Here is a 16,292-nt window from a genome sequence, read left to right as displayed (position 1 = left end):
CACTCCCCAGTGCCACCTCTGCTCTGCCCTGTTTCAGCATCACCCCGACATGCCAGAGACACCCACACTAGCCCTCTCCTCCCCTGTTACAGAGCGCTCTGGGAACAGAGCAGTACAGCAGAATGTCTAACATGTTCTTCTCTTTGCTAAGATAATATTCGGGTTCAACTCCATCATAGCAAACAGAAGCTTCCTCCCCTGGCCTGCTCTCAGTACTGAACCTCCTGCACCCAGGCCATCTGAGACTTGCACAGTGTTACTACCCCTTGCCCTCAACCTGACTTTTCCTTTGAGTCACTGCCTTCACTTACCCCTCACTAAGCCCCACAGATCACTCGAACATATGCCACCAGGGTGCTGACAACCCCCATGGCAAGAACACACCCTTGGGCACCTTTGCTGACCAAGCCTACAACACTCAGCACGGAAATGAGGCAGAATTGCCCCCCAAGTTTCACATGCACCTCTCTGCATAGCACAGGCACAGCTCTGCCCAGCTGCTGCAACCAATCCCTCCATCAGCCAGTCACAGCTACAGCTGGCCCAGTGCACACAGCTACAGCTGGCCCAGTGCACACAGCTACAGCTGGCCCAGTGCACACAGCTACAGCTGGCCCAGTGCACACAGCTGGAGGCATGCGGATAGGTGCTGAGATTCACACCTGTGAGCACAGCACAGACAATGTCTTAGTCTTAGTCTTTCCTCGGGTCGATTATAGGTTCATAGATTTTAAGGCCAGATGTGACTATTAGGTCGTCTACTCTGATGTCCTTTATACCACAGACCATAGAATTCATCCCGTTACTGCTGCATTGAGCTGAATACCTGAGTCCCTTTGGCAGTTGGTTAACCTTTGCACGGCCCACACAGAACCATTCTCACTGGTTCTGGCTAGCTACAGGGTTAAGGGTTGGGGGAAAGTTTACATTAACTTTTCCTGGTCTGCAGAGGTTTAAGTTTACTCACCGTCCATATGGTGCAAGGCAGGAGACAGCACTGGGCAACCTTAACTCTGCATTAATGTAGCTTATGAGCATTTAGTTTCCTGTTTTAAAAAATGGATGCTTTTGCCGCTATAGCTGTATCTGTAATTGAGCTTTGGCCAGCAGAGCCATGTTGGATGGTGTGCGTGTGTGCACTTTTTCACAGCCTTAAACAATAGAGCTGGACTGGCAAAGCTTTTAAGAGCTACCTAAGACCTACCTAACTAGTTCCTCGACAGACACCTGACACGCCACCTTTAGGTGAACAGATATGCGTCTACCTGGTGGGAATCCAAACCCTGCGCCCGGCACCCCTTGGGTGGGGCACCCGTGCACCCCTAAAGGCCGGTCCTGGGTGGGGAGCAGAATTGATCCCCTCCACTGTCCCCTGTGGGGAAGAGTTTGGGGGGGGGTTCAGTCCCTGATTTTTATTTTCTGTCTCTCCAGCACTTACTTGGGTTTGTTCTCTGCCTTTCCATCCCCAATTCTGAGATTTCTCCTCTCTTCTAGCAGGTGATGGGGTGGTGAGGGAGCAGAATCCTCACCAGGAAGATGCTGAGCTGAGCTCGCTGAAGCGCATGGGGAATTACTGCGAAGAGCCAAAGGGAGTGTGTCCAGCCCCATGAGCAGGGAAAAGCTGATGAAAATTACCACAGACCAGAGAGAGAGCAGGAAACCACTCAGAGGAGAGAGTGGATGAACCCATTAATTGTCAGGGAACTCACAGGGACCTCAAGGAAACTACATCCCAGGAGAAAATCCTCACGGAAAAGCGAGAGACTACGTGTAGTGAGTGTGGGAAAACTTCCACTACCGCTCAGCCCTTATTCGACATGAGATAATCCACACGAAAGAGACACCTTACAAATGCTGTGAGTGTGGGAAAAGTTTCAATCGTACCTCAGCCCTTAGTAGGCATCAGCGAATACACAGAGGAGACAAACCCTATGAATGCCGTGAGTGCGGGAAAAGCTTCACTCAGAGATATACCCTTAACTCTCATCAGAGAATCCACACAGAAGAGCGACCCTACGAATGCTGCAAGTGCGGGAAAAGCTTCACTCAGAGATCAGCCCTTATCTCTCATCAGACAACGCACACGGGAGAGCGACCCTACGAATGCTGTGAGTGCGGGAAAAACTTCACCCGAAGCTCAAACCTTACTAGGCATCAGAGGGTCCACACAGGAGAGAGACCTTATGAATGCCGTAAAGTTTCAGTCACTTCCTTATCTCTCACCAGAGAGTCCACAGAGAGACCCAGCTTCTCTCGCTCAAACCTTACTATGCATCAGAGGATCCACACAGGAGAGAGACCTATGAATGCAGTGAGTAAAGTTTCACTCTCTTATCTCTCACCAGAGAGTCCACAAACCCTATGAATGCAAGCTCAACCCTTGTCACACATTACACAGTCCACACCGGAGAGAAACCCTATGAATGCAGTGAGTGCGGGAAAAGCTTCACTCATAGCTCAGGCCTTTCTAAACATCAGAGAATCCGTAAAGGAGATAAACTTCATAAAAACCTTCTCTAGAGCTGTCAGGAGATTTTTTCTTTAATTCTTTTGACAGTTCCCAGGTAGTGAGTGTTAAGGCTGTTTGCATCTTTTGCACATTGTAGTCCCTCAGCTCCTACACATGAGTTGCCCGCTTTTGAAGCTCGCCCGTCTTTGGGGTGGATCCTGTGGTCCTTTGTATCAACTCCATTGTCCTGCGCATAGGAGTGGGTGTCTTTTCTACCAGGAATGTCATCACCCCAGGTGGGGGAGATGGGGGGTGTCTTCAACCAGCTACGTTGAGATAAAATCTACCTGGGTCTCATCACTGTGGTTGCCGTGGAGTTAGCTAGCTTGAGTTCACTTTCCTGATGTAATAAGACAGCTATTCTTGCAGTAAAGACATGGGCTATGGATAGTCAGCGGGGTTATCTAGCACATTTCCTCCTGATCTGACCTAATCACCGTCACATTTCCTTGTCTAAACAAACCTGGAGATTCAGATTTGTACTCCTCCTCCCAGTGCAAAGTTATTGTTAGAGACGTCAAGTTCCTCTCTGAGGACAGATTGTCTCATTCCCAGTTGTTCTCACATTACCCTGGATTGTGCAGAACAGCAGTTATTTTGTTGACTTTTTTTTCCCCTCATTTAAAATATATTTAAATATGATGAAGAGCTGGAGCAGTGTCAGGGAAATAAGGGTCATTTTAGGCTCTGTGACACTGGAAGGAGATGGGGTGACTCAGACATTCCATCCTTCCCCATCACCCCAGAACTGTTACCTTGTGCCTGAGCCATGCACAGTTCACCCCTTCGTATTCCTTCGCTTCCCAACGTGTCTGGTGGGGTCATGTTCTTGGCTGTCCATGCTTGGGAATGGTGCTTGTACGTCTTTAATCCTAAATCAGAGTCAGTCTGGCAGGAGATGAAAGTGTCAGACTTGGAAGGGGATTTCAAATGGATCCCAAGCACCGTTCAAATCCCCTTTTCCCTCAATGGCAAAGCCGCTTCTGGGAAGGTTGGTTGTTTTTTCTCCCGTTATGAAAGTGCTATAACTCCTGTAAATAACACTAATGAGAGAGGTATCAGAGGGGTAGCCGTGTTAGTCTGAATCTGTAAAAGCAGCAAAGAATCCTGTGGCATCTTGTAGACTATCAGACTTTTGGAGCATGAGCTTTCGTGGGTGAATATCCACTTCGTCGGATGCGTGAGAAAGCGCTGGGAGAAGCAGGTTTCAGTGGATCATGGGAGAATCTCTCATCCTGATTCTGAGACATCAGATGTAACCTAGTCTGGAATTTCACTTTAAATTAAAATGAAAGTGTCTTCTACCTCTCTGTGATATGGGTTTTCTATCTTTCATGAAGGCTCCTTGGTCATATAACTGCATGTTAGTTTTGTTTGACAGAATGCAGCTCAGATTTTTTGGGAAATTTCAGACAAATTACCATTTTTTTACTTCAGGTTAGTTTTCCCCCCATCCCTGCATGATGACATGGAGAAAATTCAAATGAAGTTGAGTCAACAGGAGAGAATAGTCCAAGCTGTTGGACATATTATCAAAGAAACAGTCGTATGTTTAACTCTCCACTCTGAAAAGGTGAACAGCAGCAGACCCCAAATGGGTGCAACTGACCGAAGTAAGTGCACATGGTCGCAGGGTAGTTCAGTTGTTTAAGTCAATATTGTCTCAGACGATCCAGGGATAGAATTCCACAGCAAGTGATTCGGAACTAGGAAAACGCCCAGGTATTTGGTTCCCAAGGTATATTTGACCCAGTCCCTACAGGAGGTTACCCCTGAAGAGATCTCCTAGCTAATCCCCAAATTTGGGAAATGCTGTCTGGGATGAGGTGTATCAACCCTGACCTGGCACTGCTAGGGTTAACTGCGCCATGTGGGCTGAAGAGGCCACATCCCCTCACCCTCTCTGGGCATGCTCCGACTGGAGACGGAGTGTAAACGGGAGCAGCTCAGCCTGGGCGCACTGGGGAGAACAAACCTATGTTGTTGGCACGGGGTGGGGAGCCCAGGGCTGGGCTGGCAGGGGGCTGTGGGTGGGGGGAAGCCCAGGGCTCGATCAGCAGGAGCATGTGCTGAGGGATACCAGGGCTGAGGTGGGGGTAGCCAAAATATTTTTTGCTTGGGCAGCAAAAATCCTAGAGCCGACCGTGCCTCCACCCACTGTGAGGTAGGTAGGAGCGGATCATTATTATCCCTACTCGAAAGAGGGAGAAGCTAAGGCTGAGAAAGGAGAATTGACTTGTCTGAGGTCGCACACCCAGCCAGTGGCAGAGTTGGGAATAGGACCCAAGAGCTCAGATTTTCAAACTAACCATCGGATCTTGAATTTCAGACATTGAATGATCTGAATAAAGTGCTCTCAGATGAGCTCCAGACCAACAACAGTGCACAGTAATTATTCAGCAAGTATTTGAGGAGAACTGCAATGTTAGAGAGAATCATGAACTGCTCAGAGACCATTAATGCAGAGAAGCAGCAAAATTAATCAAACACAGAACTGGTTCTGACTTATTTCCTTAGTCTTGAAAGAGAACAACAAGGACCTGAGTCTTGTCCCTGTCAATAACCCCCTGCTCAGCCAATCAGGGGCAGAGACTGAGGACGGGAGGCTGAGGGTTCTCACCAGAGAGCCCAAAGGATGGCCTAGGTTACTGGTGGGAATCACTGCCTGAGCACTATTTCAGCCCCACATTTTAGGGTGGACCTCCCGCAGTGGGAGCTGCAGAGCACTCCCCCGCAACACACACACACCCCTGGTGTTCGGAGGGGAACAGGTAAAAGGACAAAGGAAGCAAGAGAAAAAGAGGAGGGAGGAAGAGGGGAAGCAAAAAGAACAAACCCTAATGTCCCAAATGATTCTAAGGGACAAAATCCCAGGTGCAGAATAAAGTTCTGCCTCCTTAAGCTCGTGTCTTCCATGCCTAGAATTCAACTGTCACCACATGGATCAAACTAAACAGGTTTCAAACCTCCAGGAGGCTCTTACCTTCTAAACAGGGATGGCTGTTTTCTAGTAAAATCTAGTAAAAGGGAAGGAGAAAACTCGAAAGAGGTTCCTCCTGGCGCTCACGTCCGTGAACCCGAATACTCTCTCAGTCCTCAAAGAGAGACCTGGAGAAGGAGACTTGCTGAAGCAAAGCCACAGGGGTCTCTGAGGTTTCCCTGGTCCCTCGCCCCTGTCCTGCCTGGCTGATGTCAGCATCTCTCTGTGAGGTCACCACCTCCCCACCACCTTGGACCAATAGTCTGAGGTCCTGCAAAAGGCCTTTGTGATGTCACTGCCACACCCCTCCCTTGCTGTGCCAATGTCCTGCCCCTGGCCAGGCACTTTGGAGGTTTGAGCTACTCCCTGTGGATCACCCCACTCAAGGAGCGTTCGTTCTAGGCAGCAAGCCGGCTAGACAGGGAAACATCAGACGCTGCTCCCAATGCTACACTCAGTTTTTCAGAAATGAGTCGACTTTACGGCCAGAAGAGACAATTAGAGCATCTAATCTGACCCCCTGCATATCACAGGCCTCCTGTATGGCACAATAGCTACTTTGGGGTCAAATACATTCCAGAAAGGCATCTAGTCTTCATGACATGACATCAGGAGATGGAGAAACCACCACTTTCCTTGGTAGCTTGTTCCTGTGGTGAATCATCCTCGCTGTTGAATATTTGTGCCTTAGTTGTAATATGAATTTCTCTCTTTTCATCTTCCAACCATTGGGTCTTGTTATACCTTTCTCTGCTTGATTCAAGAGCCCTTTAATTCCCAAATCTTTTCTCTCCCTGAAGGCACTTCAACACTTCAATGAAGTCACCTTTCAATCTTCTTTTGATCAGCTAAACAGGTTGAGCTCTTTCAATAGCTCACTAGAAGGCATTTTTCTCCAGCCCTCAGAACCTTTGGTGGCTCTTTGCTGCCCCAGCTCCAGTTTCACAACATCTTTTTCAAATGAGGACACCAAAACTGAAGGCAGTATTCCAGTATCAGTCTCACTGATGCCGTGTCACCTCCTGTGACATTATTGGCATAATCTGTAACTGTACAGATCACCGTTGCGACCACTGTTCTATATTTGTAGCCAGTATTGTAGAAAGGTTGTCATGTAAGGGGTCTATGGAGAGGTTCTGATTGGCTGATTATAATGATGCTATCTCTTGATGTGTATCATTTTTGTAGTTGAAGTTATGAATATTGGCTCTCTGCCGGCTCACCCGCCCCCTCGCCACTGCCCACCCACTCGCCTCCTCAGCCCCCCTCCCTCACCTGCTATTGTGTCCCTGGGGGTTCCCCTCAATTTATCTGAGCCTCTGCTGCCCAACTTCTGACTCCATCTGGATCACCCAGGAGCCTTTCCAAACAGTCCTTCTTTCCCTGCCCCCTAATTCTGCTTTCACACCCTGGGCCCATCTCCTCTCTTCATTCCGCTCCGCCCCCCGCCTCAGGTGATTAGAGATGGAGGCAACTTCAGCCACTGGAGACAGCCCCAGCGAGCGCTGCAGCCTGCCCGGGGGGGTGTTTGCAGACACAGGAAGGGAGCAGCTGGGAGCACGGGGTGCTGGGAAGAAGGAAACAGGAGAACAAATCCCTGGGGGGGGCAGCTCCTGTGGGCGGGGCTCTGGCACAGCCCAGGGGCAGCGGGCGGGGCAGCTCCTGGGGCGGGGCGCTGGCACAGCCCAGGGGGGGGGCAGCTCCTGGGGGCGGGGCTCTGGCACAGCCCGGGGGCGGGGCAGCTCCTGGGGGCGGGGCTCTGGCACATTGTGACGCAGGAGCCTGGGCTCAGCAGCTGCTCCCTGGTGGCCACGTGCTGCCAGCAGCGCTGGAGCCGCCCGGGCCGGAGCGGAGCCGCTGTTCTCAGCTGCAGCAGGAGCTGCCCCCGGCCCCGCTGGGCTCCAGGTGGGGACAGAGCCTGGGGCCTGGGGCTCCCCTGGGTGCGGCTGGCGGGGCGGGAGGGGAGGGGAGAGGCTGGAGCTGCAGGCGGGGAAGGGCGGTGGGGCAGGCGGGGGGTTGATCGGTCTCTGGGCACCAGGGGAGCCCCGGGGCAGAGTGTGTGTGTGAGTGTCCCGGGCCCAGGCGTGCGCAGGGGGGGAGCCCCGGCACCCCAATGCCCTGAGCCCCGGCTGGGGAGGCTGCTCCCCCCCCTCCCGTGGGGGCTCCGGGGGGGGGAGGCTGCGGCGGCTGCAGGCGGGTTCTCATCCCCCCCCCCCCCGGGAATGACCCGCTGCCGGCAGCTTGTGGTGCCTCCTCCGCTGAGCTTTTCCCTGGGGGTGGTGTGACGACACATTGTGCAACACTCCCGTTTTGCAACTAGGTGCAGCTTCTGCCGCACAACGTGACCATCTGGGCCCCTGCTCAGGACTTGCTGCCACCTGGTCCATGGGGTTGCGAATCAGGAGGGACAGGGTTTGTGGTCGAAAACACTCACATTCTGCTTCCTCCTGCCTAATGTGCCACATTGACCTATTGCAGGGGTCTGGGGGGTTCTGCGTTTTAATTTAATTTTAAATGAAGCTTCTTAAGCATTTTAAAAACCTTATTTATTTTATATACAACAATAGTTTAATTATATATTATAGACTTATAGAAAGAGACCTAAAAATATTAAAATGTATTACTGGCATGCGAAACCTTAAATCAGAGAGACTCGGCACAGCACTTCTGAAAGGTTGCCAAATCCTGATCTTTTGGAAGATTGAGGCATGCTCTTTCACTTTTCTGTGTATGAATACGTGAAAATGGAGGTAAGGTTTGGGGGTACAGAGCACACCCCTAACCCCAAGGTGATAACCAGAGTGGCCATTTTCATTGGTCCGGGGATGGTTGTGCACCTGTCACTGGTCCAGGGATGGTTGCAAATTGGGAGGGATGGGGTTTGTGGTCAAAAACACTCACGATCTGCTTCCTCCTGGCTAATGTGCCAAATTGACCTATTGGATGATTGAGGTGCGCTCTTTCACTTTTTTGTGTGTGAATACATGAAAAGGGAGGTAAGGTTTAGGGGTACAGAGCACTCCCCTGACCCCAAGGTGATAACCAGAGTGGCCCCATTCATTTTTTCCACTGGCTTCCTCCTTGCTTATTTCCAATGACTTGGCTGCCTATGCACCTGTCACTGGTCAAGGTATGGTTATGCACCTGTCACTGGTCCAGGGATGGTTGCAAATCTGGAGGATGGGGTTTGTGGTTGAAAACACTCACGATCTGCTTCCTCCTGGCTAATGTGCTGGCCTTCTACCTGTACCGAACCAGGCAGTTCAGGAAGTCCTTGCAACTATTCGTTGTGTCGGCCAAGCGGATTAGGGGGCACCCAGTTTCCATCCAGCGCATTTCCTGCTGGATCACCTTGTGCATACGCACGTGTTACGACTTGGCAGGGGTTACCCCACCGCCTATAGTGAAGGTGCATTCTACGAGAGCGCAAGCCTCGTCGGCCGCCTATGTCACCCACATCCCTATCCAGGACATGTAGGGCTGCCACATGGTCATCTGTCCACATTTTTACCTTGCACTATGCGATCGTCTCCCAAGCACAGGATGACGTCGGGTTTGGTAGGGTGGTACTCCATCCTAATAACCCTTAAACTCCTACCCACCTCCATCAGATATAGCTTGGAGTCACCTACTGTGGAATACACAGGAGCAGTCACTCGAAGAAGAAAGGACAGTTACCTGTTCCGTAACTGGCGTCCTTCGAGATGTGTTGCTCCTGTCTAGTCCACATCCCAGCCTTCTTCCCCTCTGTCGGAGTTGTCTGGCAAGAAGGAACTGAGGGTGGGGGGAGTGCGCAGCTCCCCTTATAGCGCTATAGAGGCGCCTCTCCAGGGGTTGCAGCGGTGCTCCAAAAATTTCCGGCACCAGTGCATGTGGCAAGCACGCACACCTACTGTGGAATAGACCGGAGCAACACATCTCAAAGAACACCAGTTACGGAACAGGTAACTGTCCTTTTTAAAGGATGTCTAGATTTCATTCCTGTAGTAACAGAACTGGTGATAGGAAAGCAGGAAGAGGGAGAGAGGGGTGTGTGTGTGTACAGCTTAAATTGGTTAAATAGTCTAACTTTCAGTACTCAGTGTTTCAAAAATGTTAGACTGCCAACCTGTGTCATAGCTACTTTAAGGGAAATTACTGCTTTGTCCAACCCTGAAGAGCTATGAGATCTTTGCTCACCAATTCTCATAAAACTTGTATTTGTTATGCCTTTTTGGTGACTTTAGTATTATGATCTATTATAAATAAAGTTCATTTCACTGATTGATTTTAAAATGAAATTAGTAACTGGAAAAAATGGCCAGTATTTTTTTTAAACCTGTGACAATTATAAGCTACTGTATTCTGTCGAATCAAAAGTATATCTAAGTATAATCTAAAGTTCTCCTGCAAAATGCCGGCTGTGCAAATCCTCCTGTGGCTGGATCATTCTTGGGTTTTTATTTTAAGTACAAAATAAATATGTATATAACAAATTTAAACGTATGTAATTAGTAATTCAATATGTTGGGTGGTGCCTCTTTTAATGTGTTTGCTCCCCTGATGTTAGAACCTGGCTATGCCACTGCTGTAGAGGGCTCATCACCCAGCAGCTGGGGGCCACCATGCGGGCTCAGCAGGGCTGCTGGCCACGGGGCCAATGGGTGTGGGTGGGCTGGGTGGCATCTTGGGAGTCACATCTCAGGGATCTGCCCCGCTCCCCAGCACTGCTCCAGCTCTGAGCTGTCTCCACTGCCTGGGACCTGTGGGGGTCACCTGCCTCCCCCGGGGGAAGAGCCACCTGGGACTGGTGCAGAGGCTGGGCCAGTCTCAGCCACTCACAGGAACAGTCGGGGTAGGGAGGCTCAGCTGGGTCCTGAGAGAGCCTGGCCCGGGGAGGCTCGGCTCCTGCTCCAGCCTGGCTGCTTCCACCACTCCCAAGGGGCTGGAGTTCTCCTGCCCCAAGACCAGCTCTGGCTGCGCTGCCAGCTCAGCCTGGCAGACACAGTCACCTCCCATCAGGGCCGGCTACTGTGGCTGGGGGTTAGGGTGTGGGAGAGAAGGTCTCTTGTGGGTCTGGGTAGGTGCTGGGCACGGGGGGGTGAGGAGATCTGTGTGTGTTGTGGGGTTGTCAGTGGGGGAGATCTGTGTGTGTCAGGGGCACTGGGAAGTGTGGGGGGTCTGTGTGGGGCACTGTGCAGTTGTGGCAGTGGGGGCCACAGGGCAGTGAGGGGATCTATGGGGACTCTGGCCTGGTCTACACTACGCGGGGTCGAACTAAGGTACGCGACTTCAGCTATGCGAATAGCGTAGCTGAAGTCAAACTACCTTAGTTCGAATTTCCTACCTGTCCAGACACCGCGGGATCGAACTCTGCAGCTCCCAGGTCGACTCCGCCACCGCCGTTCACGGTGGTGGAGTTCCAGAGTCGACGGGAGTGCGTTTGGAGTTCAAACTATCGCATCTAGATTAGACGCGATAGTTCGAACTCCGAAGTCGAACTCTCGCGTCGACCCGGCGGGTAAGTATGGACCTACCCTCTGGGTGGGAGGTGCAGAGCACTGTGCAGCTGTGGGGTCTGCAGCTAGGGGCACTGGGCAGTGAGGGGATCTGGGGTTCTGAGTGGGTGGGGAGTGATCTGGGAGGGCACTGGCCAGGGGGATTTGTGGGGTCTCTGGATGGTGCGGCGCTGGGCGTAGGGAGCCGGAGGGGTGCTGGGCAGGGGGTTTGTGGGGTCTCTGGGTGGTGCGGCGCTGGGCGTAGGGAGCTGGAGGGTGCTGGGCAGGGGTTTGTGGGGGTCTCTGGGGGTGCGGCGCTGGGCGTAGGAGCTGGAGGGTGCTGGGCAGGGGTTTGTGGGGGTCTCTGGGTGGTGCGGCGCCGGGCGTAGGGAGTCGGAGGGGTGCTGGGCAGGGGGTTTGTGGGGGTCTCTGGGTGGTGCGGCGCTGGGCGTAGGGAGCCGGAGGGGTGCTGGGCAGGGGGTAGCATGGTGCAGCATGGGCCCACCCCCAAGGGGAAGAAGCACGATGGCAGTGCAGGGCTGGGCTAGACAGGGTGGGTCTGGCAGCTCCCGGTTTGTAAACAGGGCCCTTGTACTGGGCTGGGTGGAGTGGGGCTGTCTCTGCCGTGCCATGACCCATCTCCCGTTGCCCCAGGCCAGCCCCTCGCTCTGAGGACTCTGCCCCCCTGCCCCATGTCAACATTTCCCCCATGGGGAGCCACAAATATATTTAGCACCAGGCTCACAAAAGGTTAATCCGGCCCTGTTTTGGGGTGCAGGCTCTGGGTGGGTGTGGGGGGCGGGAGGGTTGCAGGCTATGGGGAGGTTGAGTGGGGTGCAAGCTCTGAGCTGGGGCAGGGATTGGGGTGCAGGGAGTGCGGACACGGGCTCTGGGAGGGAGTTTGGGGGTGGGAGGGTTTCAGGCTATGGGGAGGTTGAGTGAGGGGGCAGGCTCTGAGCTGGGGCAGGGGATGGAGGTGCAGGGGGGGTGCGGACACGTGGGCTCGGGAGGGGGGCGGAGGTGCAGGCTATGGGGAGGTTGAGTGAGGGGGCAGGCTCTGAGCTGGGGCAGGGATGGGGGCAGGGGGTGCGGACACGCAGGCTCTGGGAGGAGTTGGGGGCGGGAGGTTGCAGGCTATGGGGAGGTTGAGTGAGGGGCAGGCTCTGAGCTGGGGCAGGGATTGGGGTGCAGGGGTGTGGACACGCGGGCTCGGGAGTTGGGGGCGGGGGTGCAGGCTATGGGGAGGTTGAGTGAGGGGGCAGGCTCTGAGCTGGGGCAGGGGATGGGGGTGCAGGGGGTGCGGACACGCGAGCTTGGGAGGGAGTTGGGGGCAGGAGGGTGCAGGCTATGGGGTTGAGTGAGGGTGCAGGCTCTGAGCTGGGGCAGGGATGGGGTGCAGGGGGTGCGGACACACGGGCTCTGGGGAGGAGTTGGGGCGGGGGTTGCAGGCTATGGGGAGGTTGAGTGAGGGTGCAGGCTCTGAGCTGGGGCAGGGATGGGGGTACAGGGGGTGCGGACACACGGGCTCAGGGGAGTTTGGGGCGGGAGGGTTGCAGGCTATGGGGAGGTTGAGTGAGGGTGCAGGCTCTGAGCTGGGGTAGGGATGGGGGTACAGGGGGTGCGGACACGCGGGCTCGGGGAGGAGTTGGGGCGGGAGGGTTGCAGGCTATGGGGAGGGTGAGTGAGGGGCAGGCTCTGAGCTGGGGCAGGGATGGGGGTGCAGGGGTGCAGACACGCGGGCTCGGGGGAGTTGGGGGCGGGGTTGCAGGCTCTGGGGAGGTTGAGTGAGGGGGCAGGCTCTGAGCTGGGGCAGGGGATGGGGTGCAGGGGCGGACACGCGGGCTGGGGAGTTGGGGGTGGGAGGGTTGCAGGCTATGGGGAGGTTGAGTGAGGGTGCAGGCTCTGAGCTGGGGCAGGGGATGGGGGTGCAGGGGGGGTGCGGACACGCGGGCTCTGGGGGGGAGTTGGGGGGCGGGAGGGTTGCAGGCTATGGGGAGGTTGAGTGAGGGGTGCAGGCTCTGAGCTGGGGTAGGGATGGGGTACAGGGGGTGCGGACACCCGGGCTCGGGGGGGGAGGTGGGGGGCGGGAGGGTTGCCGGCTCTGGGGAGGGTGAGTGAGGGGGCAGGCTCTGAGCTGGGGCAGGGGATGGGGTGCAGGGGGTGCAGACACGCGGGCTGGGGAGTTGGGGGTGGGAGGGTTGCAGGCTATGGGGAGGTTGAGTGAGGGTGCAGGCTCTGAGCTGGGGCAGGGGATGGGGTGCAGGGGTGCGGACACGCGGGCTCTGGGAGTTGGGGCGGGGGTTGCAGGCTATGGGGAGGGTGAGTGAGGGGCAGGCTCTGAGCTGGGGCAGGGATGGGGTGCAGGGGGTGCGGACACGCGGGCTCGGGAGGAGTTGGGGCGGGAGGGTTGCAGGCTATGGGGAGGTTGAGTGAGGGTGCAGGCTCTGAGCTGGGGCAGGGATTGGGGTGCAGGGGTGTGGACATGCGGGCTCGGGGAGTTGGGGGCGGGGGTGCAGGCTATGGGGAGGTTGAGTGAGGGGTGCAGGCTCTGAGCTGGGGCAGGGATGGGGTACAGGGGTGCGGACACACGGGCTCAGGGGAGTTTGGGGCGGGAGGTTGCAGGCTATGGGGAGGTTGAGTGAGGGTGCAGGCTCTGAGCTGGGGTAGGGGATGGGGTACAGGGGGTGCGGACACGCGGGCTCGGGAGGGAGTTGGGGCGGGAGGGTTGCAGGCTATGGGGAGGGTGAGTGAGGGGGCAGGCTCTGAGCTGGGGCAGGGATGGGGTGCAGGGGTGCAGACACGCGGGCTCGGGGAGTTGGGGCAGGGGTTGCAGGCTCTGGGGAGGTTGAGTGAGGGGGCAGGCTCTGAGCTGGGGCAGGGGATGGGGTGCAGGGGCGGACACGCGGGCTGGGGGAGTTGGGGTGGGAGGGTTGCAGGCTATGGGGAGGTTGAGTGAGGGTGCAGGCTCTGAGCTGGGGCAGGGATGGGGTGCAGGGGTGCGGACACGCGGGCTCTGGGGGAGTTGGGGCGGGAGGGTTGCAGGCTATGGGGAGGTTGAGTGAGGGTGCAGGCTCTGAGCTGGGGTAGGGATGGGGTACAGGGGGTGCGGACACGCGGGCTCGGGAGGGAGTTGGGGCGGGAGGGTTGCAGGCTATGGGAGGGTGAGTGAGGGGGCAGGCTCTGAGCTGGGGCAGGGATGGGGGTGCAGGGGTGCAGACACGCGGGCTGGGGAGTTGGGGGTGGGAGGGTTGCAGGCTATGGGGAGGTTGAGTGAGGGTGCAGGCTCTGAGCTGGGGCAGGGGATGGGGTGCAGGGGGTGCGGACACGCGGGCTCTGGGGGAGTTGGGGGGCAGGGGGGTTGCAGGCTATGGGGGGGTTGAGTGAGGGGGGCAGGCTCTGAGCTGGGGCAGGGGATGGGGTGCAGGGGTGCGGACACGCGGGCTCGGGAGGGAGTTGGGGCGGGAGGTTGCAGGCTATGGGGAGGTTGAGTGAGGGGTGCAGGCTCTGAGCTGGGGCAGGGGATGGGGTGCAGGGGTGTGGACACGCGGGCTCGGGGGAGTTGGGGGCAGGGGTGCAGGCTATGGGAGGTTGAGTGAGGGGCAGGCTCTGAGCTGGGGCAGGGGATGGGGTGCAGGGGGTGCGGACACGCGGGCTCGGGGAGTTGGGGCGGGGTTGCAGGCTCTGGGGAGGTTGAGTGAGGGGCAGGCTCTGAGCTGGGGCAGGATGGGGGTGCAGGGGCGGACACGCGGCTGGGGGAGTTGGGGGCGGGGTTGCAGGCTGTGGGAGGTTGAGTGAGGGCAGGCTCTGAGCTGGGGCAGGGATGGGGGTGCAGGGGACACGCGGGCTGGGGAGTTGGGGCAGGAGGGTGCAGGCTATGGGGAGGTTGAGTGAGGGGGCAGGCTCTGAGCTGGGGCAGGATGGGGGTGCAGGGGGTGCGGACACGCGGGCTGGGGAAGTTGGGGGTGGGGGTGCAGGCTCTGGGGAGGTTGAGTGAGGGGGCAGGCTCTGAGCTGGGGCAGGGGATGGGGTGCAGGGGGTGCGGACACGCGGGCTGGGGAGTTGGGGCGGGAGAGTTGCAGGCTCTGGGGAGGTTGAGTGAGGGGCAGGCTCTGAGCTGGGGCAGGGGATGGGGTGCAGGGGGTGCAGACACACAGGCTCGGGGGAGTTGGGGGCAGGGGTTGCAGGCTATGGGGAGGTTGAGGAGGGGGCAGGCTCTGAGCTGGGGCAGGGGATGGGGTGCAGGGGCGGACACGTGGGCTGGGGAGTTGGGGCGGGAGGGTGCAGGCTATGGGGAGGTTGAGTGAGGGGGCAGGCTCTGAGCTGGGGCAGGGGATGGGGGCAGGGGTGCGGACACGCGGGCTGGGGAGTTGGCAGCTCGGCGCTGCACCAGGGAAGGGGCTGCGGGGTTTCACACGGACACAGACACTTTCCCACAGTCCCGGGCGGGAGGCAGAGCCGGGGCGGGGTCTGGCCGGTGTGTCCCGCACTCGGGCTCCCGGCCGGAGCAGGGGCCGCCCGCAGCGCTGGCACAGACCGAGCGGCGCTGCGGGGTCGGAGCTCGGACAGGCGGGGCGGTGCCTGGAGCCCCGGGAACCCGCCCGGGCTGACACGCGGCAGAACCGAGACAGCCGGTGCCCCCGCCCGGCCCCCGGATCTGCGCGCGCAGCGGGGCTCGGCCCGAGGCCCCTGTTCCCAAACGGGGTTTTGTCCCGCACAGGGTCTGGCAGCGGCTCCCCATTTCCCCGGCCCCTCCCCGCCGCCCCCTGCAGCAGCTCCACCCCGGCCAGTGAATTTCTGCCCCGCTCAGCCCCTGGCAGCCCCTCCCCCGCTGCGATTTGCCCCCGGGGCTTTTTCACCCCCGCGGAGCGGGCAGCGCGCCGGGAGCGGTGAGGGCAGAGAGCGGGCAGCGGCCACAGCGGCGGTTACTGCGCAGGCTCCGTTCGGCTGCGCATGTTCAGTGCAGCCCAAGCAGCGAATCCGGAGCGGGGCTGTTTCTATCGTTACACCGGACTCGTCACGTGACCCCTTCCCCCGCCCGGGCGTCACTTCCGGCCGCTGCGGGGAGGCTCCGGGCGCGCAGCGGAACCGGTAAGAGCCGAGCAGGGCGCGGGAACAGACACCTGGGCCCGAGACCCCCTGGGCCGGGCCGGGAGCTGGGGCGGGGCAGGGGTCCCAGGGCGGCCTCCGTAGCGGTGGGGGGCGGAAACCCCGTGGGGAGGTGAGTGTGTGTCCGTTTCTCGCACCTGCCCCGCCCCCACTGCCGCCCCTCCCCCGGGCTCCCGCGGCCCGTGTGAGGGGGAACCGTCACTGCCCGCGTGCGCAGGAG

At 57.5% G+C, this 16,292-nt stretch overlaps 1 pseudogene; it reads left to right on the top strand.

The window, feature by feature from the left end:
- Positions 1 to 16,292, top strand: part of LOC120381606 — a 259,643-nt pseudogene that overhangs the window by 89,241 nt on the left and 154,110 nt on the right.

The sequence above is a fragment of the Mauremys reevesii genome, linkage group 14 (assembly GCF_016161935.1).
Source record: "Mauremys reevesii isolate NIE-2019 linkage group 14, ASM1616193v1, whole genome shotgun sequence".
Lineage (NCBI taxonomy): Eukaryota > Metazoa > Chordata > Testudines > Geoemydidae > Mauremys > Mauremys reevesii.
This window is presented reverse-complemented; position numbering and strand designations above follow the sequence as displayed.